This window comes from Pinus tabuliformis, chromosome 1_2 (genome assembly GCF_031772625.1).
Source record: "Pinus tabuliformis cultivar Carrire ecotype Pingquan chromosome 1_2, CPIR1, whole genome shotgun sequence".
NCBI lineage: Eukaryota > Viridiplantae > Streptophyta > Pinopsida > Pinales > Pinaceae > Pinus > Pinus tabuliformis.
The window spans coordinates 69,957,935-69,970,764 of record NC_142298.1 but is presented as its reverse complement, the minus strand read 5'-3'; positions in this window follow the sequence as shown (position 1 = coordinate 69,970,764).

Genomic DNA, 12,830 nt, shown 5'->3' with positions numbered 1-12,830 from the left:
TGATTTTAGATTAACTCGATAATGCAATATACCAAAGCAAAATACTATAATCTACTTCTACTACCAAACTTGTGGAAGCTTAAAGATCAAGTTGAATCAGAGCTGAAAAATTATAACCATAAGAAGAAGAATCAATACATATGAAACACAGAAAATGCTCAGGGGAAAGCCTCAGTTGAAAACCCCACTATCTGTATTATCATACAAGGCGGAAATACATCAAGATTACACAAATCTTTAGCTCTCACAGCTAGCCAACTCTCAGTACAATCCTCCCGGATGCTCACAGGCAAACAAAGCTTCTCACAAGCCTTCTCCTCTTCCCTCCAAGCCTCCTATTTCCTTGCGTTGTTTCTCCTAGGTGATCCTACTGTTACCAAGTGTAACACTGATCACTCACACAGATCTCACACCCTGTAAAACTACACAATCCTCAAGGAACCTTCTTCCTTCTGCATGGATGAGTTTCCTTTATAGGAAAATTCCTCCAACTGATAGTACAATGTACCTATCTTTAATCTCAACTGGCTCTTTGTCTGAACTGACATGCATGAGGTATTTATGAGAGAATATTTAGTTATCTGGAGTACACTAGTTTCATGCATGCATGCATTAACTGACTGAACTCACAATTAGTTCCTCAAACTGTTTGGAACTAATTTAACTGGACATGACTTAGTTAACTAAGCTAACTAATTACAACTCAAATACAACTCATCCTTATCTCCTTAATTAAGGGATAACTTCCTTAATTTAAGGGATAATTGTTACATGACTTCACAAAGACTTCTAGCTTGAATTTCTCCGACTAATTAACTCAAGATGAATTAATTAATTATTTTTCAAACAACTGGTGAGACTAAATTGGAATTTTAATTCAAAGACAAATTAAAATTGGAATATTCAGAATGCTATTTTTAGCATTTCTATTTTTAGCATTCCTTGTTGCTATTTTCAACACCCCCTCTCAACAAGAAAGGAATTCAACTCGATCTCGATCCTGAACCTTTGGAATGTTCTGCATGCAACACTTCTCTCTAGTGTTGTTGCTCCAGAAACTTAGAAACAAAAGAAAATATCCAACCTGAATCAGTATGATGCATCTGTCATCAAAGTCTCTGACTGCTATTGCCTCTGTTAACTAAAAACTCTGCGCTTCTACTGACTCAACCTTTCTGCACTGTTGCAATCCTTCTCTGGCTCTTTAGTATTTGACTACTCTAGCCTCTGTCACTTTGATCTCTGAATGCATCAATCCCACTGATTCTTCCCGCTACTATGTACTTTGGGCTCTCGTAGCAAGGTACAATCCATGAGATAAAACCTCTTAATGGACCTTGCCCAATTTCAGCCTTCTTGGGGCTATCACTTCACATCGCCCCACCTCACACCTAGAGGTATGGATGTATGTGCTCCCTCTGCCCACTTGGCTCGAAATTTCCCTCTATTAGAGGTCTCTGCATGAGTGGATGCCTCCACTCGGTCTCCTCTCAGCTTCTCCAATTATGGCTCCTCCACAATTGTCTGAGACTTCTTCTGGGGCTACATGTTGAGCGGTAATTTACTCTCCCTCTCAACCACCAAGTATCTAACCTTTGCCTTGCTCCTCAAGGCTTTGCATGCATCTTGTACCTCAAGTGCATACAATTTCTTGGTTAGCACACCAATATGTTTCATCTTTCCCGCTGTCACGAAATTTTCTGGAAAGAGTTGATTTTAAATCAGTGATACCTCCCTCATTCAAACTCTGATTCAACCGATTGTTTTTTTGAATTTGGGTGTTTTTTCACAAGGAATCCAGATCTACTATTTGTTTCTAAAAATTTTGCACAAAAAAAATCAGATATGCTCTGCAAACTCGCGGCCAATTTTATTTATTTATTTATTTGTTTTTTTTTTATTTTTTTTTACTTCAAATTCTCTTCTTCGTATATTGTTCACTGCTCTAATAAAATTTTCTCCGATAAACTTGGCTCTGATACCATGTAGAATTTCCTGCAAATTTTCTACAAATCTACCTCTGAGATCTATGTAGAAAATATGACTGTAGATTAACTCAATAATGCAATATACCAAAGCAAAATACTATAATCTACTTCTACTATCAAACTTGCGGAAGCTTAAAGATCAAGCTAAATCAGAGCTGAACAAATATAACCATAAGAAGAAGAATCAATACACATGAAACACAGAAAATACTTAGGGGAAAACCTCAGCTAAAAACCCCACTATCTGTATTATCATACAAGGTGGAAATACATCAAGATTACACAAAGCTTTAGCTCTCACAGCTAGCCAGCTCTCAGTACAATCCTCCTGGATGCTCACAGGCAAACAAAGCTTCTCACAAGCCTTCTCCTCTTCCCTCCAAGCCTACTATTTCCTTGCGTTGTTTCTCCTGGGTGATCCTACTGTTACCAAGTGTAACATTGATTACTCACACAGATCTCACACCCTGTAAAATTGTGCAATCCTTAAGGAACCTTCTTCCTTCTGCATGGATGAGTTTCCTTTATAGGAAAATTCCTCCAACTAATAGTACAATGTCCCTGTCTTTAATCTCACCTGGCTCTTTGTCTGAATTGACGTGCATGAGTTATTTATGAGAGAATCTTCAGTTATCTGGAGTACACTAGTTTCATGCATGCATGCATCAACTGACTAAACTCACAATTAGTTCCTCAAACTGTTTGGAACTAATTTAATTGGACATAACTCAGTTAACTGAGCTAACTAATTACAACTCATCCTCATCTCCTTAATTAAGGGATAACTTCCTTAATTTAAGGGATAATTATTGCATGACTTCACAAAGACTTCTAGCTTGAATTTCTCCAACTAATTAACTCAAGGTGAATTAATTAATTATTTTTCAAATAGCTGGTGAGACTAAATTCGAATTTTAGTTATCAATTTTAATTCAAGGACAAATTAAAATTGGAATATTCTGAACGCTATTTTTAGCATTTCTTATTGCTATTTTCAACATACGTCTTTTAGCGTAAATATTGAACTAGGTCTAATACTAGGGTTTTATCCTCAAACTTTAGAGCTTTATTATCAAGAATTCTAGATTTTCTAGGGTTTACTAAATAGTTCTAAGAAAGAATTGATATGACATCTCATTTTATGTGAGGGACCTCTTCAACTTCGTCTTGCTCCTAGCCTACTTGTAGTAATTCTAGTAAAATAAATCCTTGTCACCAACTACTAAATCTTTTGAAGTATCATTCTTGGATTTGTTCTGATGAGGATGCTCATCATCATCATTTCTCTTCCTCTTCTTATCGTTTGATGCTTCAAGACAATTATTTTTATAATGTCCAAATTTGTAAAAAACATTTTTTGGAATTTTGATAAGTTTGTCTTTCCTTTTGAATTGGGTCTTTTACGTGCACCTTTATTTTACAAGCCAAACTTCTTCTTTCCATCGTTTCTTCTTGATTTTGCAGAAAAATCTTGAGATTATTTTCATCATGATTTCAAATCTTTCCTTTAGCTATAAGCCTAGATACATCTTAAGTGAAAGATGTCCATAATTCTTCAAAGCTTAGAGTATCCTTTCAAGCACATATACCAGTTGAAAATGCATCCCATAAATATGGTAGTCCATTAATCGTTGTAATTATAAATTCAAACTCAAAAACTAATTCACCAATGCTTTGGAGCTATTCTCTTATATGAGTTATCTTCATGAATTCAGAGGCCACAAGTTCATACTTTGACATCTTAATATCACAGAGTTGATTCCTTAAAGAAACCTTTTGGCCAATGTTGTTTATTGAGTGCAAATTAATAACAGTGTCATAGACTTCTTTTAACGTATTCAATTATGAAAAAATGGGATTAAATAGTCCTTAAGGGATTCAAATAGAATTCTTTGAGCCTTGACCTCACCCTTCCTAAACTTCACTTTCCATGCAACATCATTATCATCTGGTTGAGGTACTTTACCTTGCACATATTGAAAAACTTCATGTTCTTCTAGGACAAGATCAATCCTCTTCTTCCATGCTTTTGAATTTTGATGGTCCTTCAAGTTTGTTTCCTTCCTTGCAAGAGGGAACCATTTTCTCAAAAATATTGGACACAAAGATAAGGGATTTCTTCCTTTACATAGAAATAGGTTCAACAAGGTGTGATCTTCAACTTTATTTCTTCACCAAATCTTTGATACCATGTTTATTTTTAAAGTACAATGTAGACCAGTACTTATTTCTGAACATTCATAATTAATTTTGATGATGATGTGTCTTCTTTTTTCATTTACAACTTCTTCATCAAGAAATTATACTTCAAAAATTCAACTATTAATAATACAAGGAAAGAATAGATCACAATGGAAAAGAACAAAACAAAATTTACCCTGGGAAAACCCACTAGAGGTAAAAACCCAACAACGCTTCCTTTATAGAATTAACCCAAAAAGAGAGACATAAATGTCAAGATGATAGACAACTGACTAGCATGGATGACAAACTCAATCTCTCACTAAGAAAACAAGTCATACCTCCTCAATATAACAACAAGAGAATCCACCAAGTGTCCAAGTCATCCCTCCTCAATCGCACTGCAACCACATAGATAACACAAATAATACTTCCCCTTTGCAGAGATAAGTATCACCAAACTTTGACCCTCTTCCATAGAGATCAATCACATAAATTTAGCTCTTTACCACAAAATTAGACCACATAATATTATGTTAGAAAATCAGAAATGCAGTAAATATTTTCTTGATATTGATAATTACTTGTGATGTTTCTTATTATTACGATTCTTTATATCTTCTTTCTTTAGTTCATGAAGCAATTACCAAAAGCGATAGCACATAAAACAATAGACACCAAATGTAGGCACATGCCAGGGAAAAACCCCCCTCGAGGGGAAAACCCATTCAAGATAATTCTTCCTTTTAATAGTATTATTTGAGACTCTTCACCCTAGACCAATACCACACCTTCCCTCCACACCAAGTCAGCCACCCAGAATTTCGACCTCATCCCAAAAACATCGACGGTGCAACAACTTACAGAAACTGGCAAATTTTGGCAATAGTGAAACTTGGAAGACTTCGATCTCCCAATCAAGGACACGAAACAGAGAGAGAGAAACACCAAAATTTTGATTTTCCTTGTCTCCTTAGATTTCCCCAAACTCGCATTCAGTTCGACTTCCTGGCAATAGACTTCACACCTTTTTCCAGCTACAAGAGAACTTCGTACTTCTGCCCAACAACAAGAGATTTTCACACTTATTCCAGCTACAAGAGAATTCAAACTTGATGAGAGAGTGATGCTCCAAATGAATTTGATGCCCTTCCTTTTATAGGCTCCATGTGGGGTCGAATAGGGTCCTTAGGCCAACTTGACCTTCTCTTACACTGACATGGTGTGGAGGTTACATCATTCATATTTGACTCAGCACTTAACCTTTTAACATTATTCAAAACCCCAAGAAGGGTCTCTTTAAATGTACAATAACTCTATAGACTCATAATAAACCGTAGAAGTCCTCAATGGGGACTTTGACCTAAAACATGGTGACCCAAGCATGAAACCCACGCTTTAATAAGTCACAATAATAATAATAATAATAATAATAATTTTCTTTATTATTTTGACAAGTACATTACATAATGACTCAAGTACAGTATTGAAGACCGAACATAGTTACATTTTCTAACAAATTCAACCTTGCACTGAGATTGTCACAGAGATTCGACCTCCTTGTTCCATAGATATTCGATCTCCTTGTTCCAAAGATATTCAAACTCCTTTCACAAAGATATACTACAAACAAATTCAACCCTTTCCAAGAGATTTGACTTGCCCTTTTATCTACTCCTTGTTCTTCGTTCTACTCCTTGTCTAGCTTTCTATGACTAGAATATTCTATGTTTGATACTTAGATTGAATGATGATGGAGAGGAGGATGAGTGACTTCAATATATACTCATCATGAGCTTGAATGGGCGCCACAAGAGTATAATCCGACTTGAACATTTAGAGGAGTTGATTTGGTTTCTTATGGAGGGAAAATTACAAATTCAAAATTCAAAATTTGTCTTTTGCAAAGGTCATGAAGAACATGTCTTTCCTATTTTGTTTCGAAAAATAAAAATAATATAATTTCATTTGAGCATGAAGAACATGCTTACATAATGATGAAAATATACATTATGAAGACCGGCCATAGTTAAAAAAAATTAACACAACTCTCCACCTAACTATATGCTAGTTACACCACAATCTTTCTTGTAGCTAACCACCCCTTAGTCAAATCCAAAATCTAAGGGGATGCTTACTTATGGAATTCATCAAAGTCATAGTTGAGGTATTTCTTAGTTCTAGGAGTCTAAACCTAAAATCTAGGTGGTTTATCAGTTGTATTTTCAAGGAAGGAATTGCAAGATCCCATATTACATTGTCTAGGTGGTTTATCAGCCTTCCTCATGCCAAGCACCACAGTGGTTCTACTACCCTTCCTAGTGGTTATTAGCCTTACAAAAAGCACCTAAGTGGTTTATTAGCCCATTCAAAAAGCCATAAGTGGTTTATCATTTTTTCCAACAAGCACTGAATGGTTTATCAACTTACTCAGCAAGCACTCTTAGTTCAATCCTCCACTGAGCCTCCCATTGGAAAGACAAGGCTAGAAACCATAGTCCAATGGGCCAACACATCAATATAGGGGAAACACCCCAAATTCCATAGCACAAAGATTAATTTCACGTCCAATACTACTATCGTGCTCTCCTACTTAATGTCTCTTTTATTCCCTAATTGTGTCTCTCTCCTCCTCTTCATGCTCAATTTTCCTTCCTGCTCTTCATTTTCCTTGCATCCCCTCATATTTTGAGATATTACCTACTTAGCTTTCCTTAATGTCATGGAATTGAGAAAATCTGGGAATTTACATTTACTCAATCACCTATTTTCCATGTGTTAGGTGGTGGCTCTATAACACTCCCTCATACTTGGATCAGTGTGTCCCTCTCTTCAGGCCAACATTTCATATTTTGTTTTATCAAGAAAAATTGTTTAATACTTAGATGTTTTATAATATTTGTCTTATTCAGTCATGGTTTCCATGTTGTCCTTTACAATTATCACCACATATAAAAAAATAGGGGGTAGCAAGGTGAAACCGTTACAAACCACACCTCGTTAAAGGAACACCATCTTCAATGCTTTTGTAACTTGAAAGAAAAAGATGAAATTGATCTTTATAATCATAGCTCCTACATCCACTTAATAATTAAACAAAATTGGTATAGTAACCTTATTTGTTCTACCATCTCCTAGGTGGCTTCATCAAGTCCAAAGTGCTTCCATTGCACCTTGACCTACTCTATTACTCAATTCTGGAGCACAATTTTCCTTTGATACAAGATGCACAATGGTTCTAATTGGAACTCTCCCTCAGGTTCCACCTATATCACAGACCAATCAACAATATGATTAGATTCATGTACATACTTAAGAAAATAAATGTGGAAAAAAACATGGTTTTTCACAGGTGGTAAGGCTAATCATAAGCCACTGACCCCACTCTTTGCAAAAAATGGTCCAAAAAATATGGATGTCAACTTAGCACAAGACCCCACTTTTAGTGAGCTCTTCCTTGATTATATACATGCTCTCCCACTTAAAATTCTTTGTGCATTCTCTATTGTTCTGCATAACTCTTTTCTAGGGTAGTATTTTCTAAGTCTCAAGGAAACCATAAAGGAAAAGAGAGCATGAAACCCTAAGAGACCACAAAAACAAGTTGAAAGAAGTTTCAATTATACGATGTCTCAAAATTTTGAAAAGGGCTAAATTTTGGGGTTGTTGTAACAACTACAACACAACCATATTTCCATTTAGAGAAAGAGAGTTGAGCAGCCTCATCTTCCAGCTGGGTTTTTCTCCCGAAAAAGGTTTCCCAAAGCATATCTTGTGTCAAATGTGTGTGTGAGATTTTTTTTTTGTTCTCTATTTTCTACATAATTTTAATTCATATGCATGCACTATTAACAATAACTTTAGAGATCCAAAAATATAATAAAACTGTGATAATGTAGAATTTTAAATTTTAAATATAATTTTATCATATCTATTGTGACGAACTATCCAGTGGAATATCCACAACAATTTATAGATCACTTTGTAACATTTTTGCCTCCATTTTCTTCCTTTAATTTGTAAACCCATTTATCTACAACGTTAATTTCCCTGTATGCAACAAGACCAAATCCCAAGTATGGTTATGTACCAAAGAGTCCATCTCTTCTATCATTCCTTGCTCCCATTTCCTTTTGGTTTGTAATGGCATTGATTCTTCATATATCTCTTTTTCATAAGAATCAATCAAAAATACATAATAGAATGAAGGAGTGTATCACTTAGGGGGTCTAATTAACTTAGTTGATCTTATAACAACGCATATAGGAGTCTAAGGTACCTACTATTATTGTTATGGTTGCACATTTTTATTTTTTGGCACTTTTGGAATTTCTTTTTCTCTAATTTCATCAAGCACTGCATATTCTATGCTTTTCTTTTCGTATTTCTTTCTCTGCAATTGATTTTTGTACATGGCCTTCTCATTGAATGGCACATCTTTACTCTTGATGATTTTTTTATTTTTGTAATCCCATAAGTGATAGCCAAAAACATTAGCTCCATATCTAGAAAAAGTACAATTCTTTATTTTGTAACAACCTCCTCCCACATTTACCCAAGTTAACCAGTCTGTTGGGGTAAACATGTGACGAGAGGCTACTATGATCTAATTCAACTCCCTATGTACATTTAAAGAAGTAGTATAAACATAGACATAGTATAAACACATATTATAGCATGTCCATAACATAAACATAGACATAGTATAAACACATAATATCAATTCATATCCACATGATATTGACCTCATAAATTTGTTGACGCTACTCTTCGCACTTGATTCCTCATAAGTCCAAGAACCTCTTCATGTCATTTACTTGCATAAGTGATCATTCCTCCACAAGAATGATCCCTTACAACCCTGTCAAATAGTCACACAGATACATAGATACATACATATATATAAACATTAGCATAAAACAATCATGATCCTGTCAAGCAATGACGTACATATATACATTTATACATATAAACATTAGCATTAAACAATCATGATTTCTGACGACCCTATCAGACAATGACATACATGCATACATGTATACATATATAAACATCAACATAATCACGATCACAACATAATTACCAAATAGCATAAGGTCAAGGTTAAGAGAACTCCCTTTATCCGTTCATAGCATGCACAACATTGAGAACAACAGTTCCCAACATAGCCTCACCTACTATATATGCATAACCGTAACCATGAAAATGCATGCATAACAACATATAGACATTGACATGCATAACAAATGCATATACAAATGACATGCATTCATGAAAAACACATCCCAACAACAACATCATCAAATTTTACATGACAACACAACTATAACAATGACCTACATACCTAACAAGCACATATACAACTTACATGCATGCATGACAATCCACATTCCACCCATCCAGTCCAAGTGTTGAACCATGATCTGATACTTCTCTCTAACACCCTCCTCCCACATTTACCCAAGTTAATCGGTCCACTAGGGTAAACATGTGACGAGAGGATATTATGATCTGATTCAACTCCCCATGTACAGTTAAGGAATTGGAACAAACAAAATACAACCAATTTGGTCTTTTACACATGTGACAGAACCTTTAGGAGCCAACTAACCCTTCTAGGTGACCAACCCCTAAGGTAACTTGAAATTTTACTAACCTAGAGCCTCATTCTCTCCCATGACATGGGAACGCATGCGACTGGGACCCTCTAGTCACTCCCACAACAAGGGCATGCCAGCGATTGGGGAATTTTTCGGTTAGTTTTGAGCTAGCAACCCTAGATTTTGTGCCACTTTTTCAGTGCTAGGTCTCAAGCCATTGCCCAGAACTTCATGAAACTCCCAAAAATAAAAAATAAAAATAGCATTGTAACAATAATACTAATGCAAATACTTGGACAAAGGCTTGATCTGACCCCTACTATCCATGACAGGGATTTCGTCAAACATGTCACAAATATGCCGTCTACGGGTCATAACAACATATCTGAGCATAGGGGTCTCATACTTATCTAAGAATATCTAAGAAGAATTGATGCCTTATCACATTAGCTGCATTATCATCTATTAGGTCATATATTCATTTGTCATTCATTTACAAATCAAAACATGATGAGAGCCAAACATCAGCATTGTTATAAAACATACTCATAACCAACATATAACTAATAGAAATAAAAAGGATACAACACCCATGAAATCCACATATAAACTAGTACATTTACACTTGAAATACCAAGGAGAAGGAACTCTTATTAATGAATGCAAAAGCCAACCAAGCATGGGTGATCCGAATTGGATCCTTGAAAATTATCAGAGTTCTATGACTGTTTCAAATTATGTCAGACTTCAAAATCTTGTGAATAACGAGCTATCAGGAAGGACCTCTGGACAGTGGCAGTTGCAGCCAGCACGGAACAACGAGGACCCTCGGTCAAAGCACACTAACCGTTGGCCCATGGAGACCGTGCAGTGGCACAAACTAGCAAGTAGGGAGTCCAGATCAGAAAACAGAGGTCTTTTCTTATGTGCGATTAGCGCAATCATGCATCCAGGATAAAAACCTCAGAGAAGGAAAAGCCCCGGCACCCGGTCATGTGAAAAATAGGTAAAACCGTGGGAAAAGCGCTAAAGTAGACAGGCGGGTCCCGCGCTCCAAAACCGGCGGAATACCGGAGGCATTTCTGGCAGTAAGCGGGTTTATCAGAGGACCAAGTGATGCCATACATCGAATTACGCATTTTCGGTGGATGAGAGAGAAAACCGCTCTCATCACAGGCTAACGGTCGAGCAAGTCAATCGCGCGATAAAAGTGATGACCGTAGGATCTGGAGGCCCCAGATCAAACGATGGAGATTGCACTCGATGGGAAACCGGATTTGACAGAAGAATAGGCTGAGGCATATGAAATTTGGGGTTCAACATGACCGATGAGCTGGTGGACGAATCATTTCTCGGCATAACCGAAATAACGACCGTTTGAGGAAGAGCTGGCACTCAGTTTGTAAGGAGACAAGTGGCCACCTCCTATGAAACGTTACACAGTGGCGATGACACAGAAGCAGGGAATTCTAGCAGACAAAGGCAAGCGATCCCAAGGGACAGAAGGGAAGCGAACAGTCAAGGGACAGATTGACTTTAAGCCACGAATAGACAAAAGAGATAGAGGGAGACAGAGGAGGCAAAATAGAGAGTGAAGCAAAAAGCAGAGAACAGAGAAGTCGAGTTGACCTACAGAGCTAAGGCAACATCGAGCAGACAGAATCAAGGAGGCTTGAGAGGTTCAAGCAATCCCTGTGAGGATAACTATCGGGAACTGAGTACCAGATTGGACTCATCCCATTAAGACCAGTTGAGGTCGAGATTTGGTAAGGGGGGGTCTATGTACTCTAGTGGCTTGGGGAATCCAAGTGCCACCCTACTAAGCGTCATTTGTTACAGGAGACTCAAATCGAGCTCCTCATTGTAAAAACTCTGGTTAAAGACACAATAAAAAAAACGGCCACCACTGAAAGCTGGACCAGGAGACGTAGCCCAGGAGGATTGGGTGAACTCCTTATTAATTTTTTGTGTTTTTGAATTTTCTTGCTGTGTTTCTCCTACTGTTTTCCAATGCCTGTGTATTTCACAATCTTATCGATCCGTTGCTTAAAATAACATAGGCACACTAGTACATGAGTCTGTAATACCTACATTAATTAACTGAGATCATACATAAGTGATTTTCATATCAAGTGGTATTAGAGCTATAGGTTGTTAGGGTCAGACAAGCTTGTGCTAGATTTAGCTGTTGAATTCTAACTAGATCAAAGCTCAAATTAGTAGAAGGATAGTTGGTCGAAACTAATCCTGAGATTGAAGAGTCTATCCTCATAAGACAATGTCAGAGGAAGGTTTTGTGGGGCCAAACCCTCAATTTATAGATAGTTTCTTGGCCATAAGGTCCATGTTAGAGGAAATGTATAAGGACTTTAGAAAACATAAAGATGAAGATGCATCAGGCTCCAAACAAGATAAAGGAGAAGAAGAGTCTCTCCTCCATGACCACCCAAAAGGAAAAGGGAAAGAAGAAAGCTTTCTCACACCTCCTAATAGCCTTGAACATAAAAAGAAGACATATTTGATTAAACTAGATGTTAAATTTGATTTACCAATATATGATGGAGAGTTGAATGCAGAAAAGTTGGACAATTGGATCAGACAAATTGATCTTTATTGCAAAGTGCAGAGTATTGATTCAGACAAGAGCAAGATTCAGTTGGCCAGCCTACGCCTCAGAGCTACTGCCTTGGTTTGGTGGGAAGGCAGGACCCAAGCTTACAAGAAGAGACATGGTAAGACTCTTTCTGTCTGGAGTGAATTTGTTTCTGCAATCAAAAAGCAATTCTATCCACTGGCATACATGCAACAAGCCATGATGAGCTGGCAAACTCTTCAACAATTGAAAGGGCAAAGTGTACAAGGTTACACCCAAGAATTTAGGAAGAGAGCATTGATTCTAGGAATCTCATTAGACTCACCTGAGACTCTGTTGAAGTACATCGATGGTCTACACAGCTACATGAGGCACACTATCCTCATGTTTAATCCCACCAGTATAGATGAGGTATCTGTTCAAGCTACGCATCTAGAAGCTAGAGGAAAGAATGGAAACCCGGAAGTT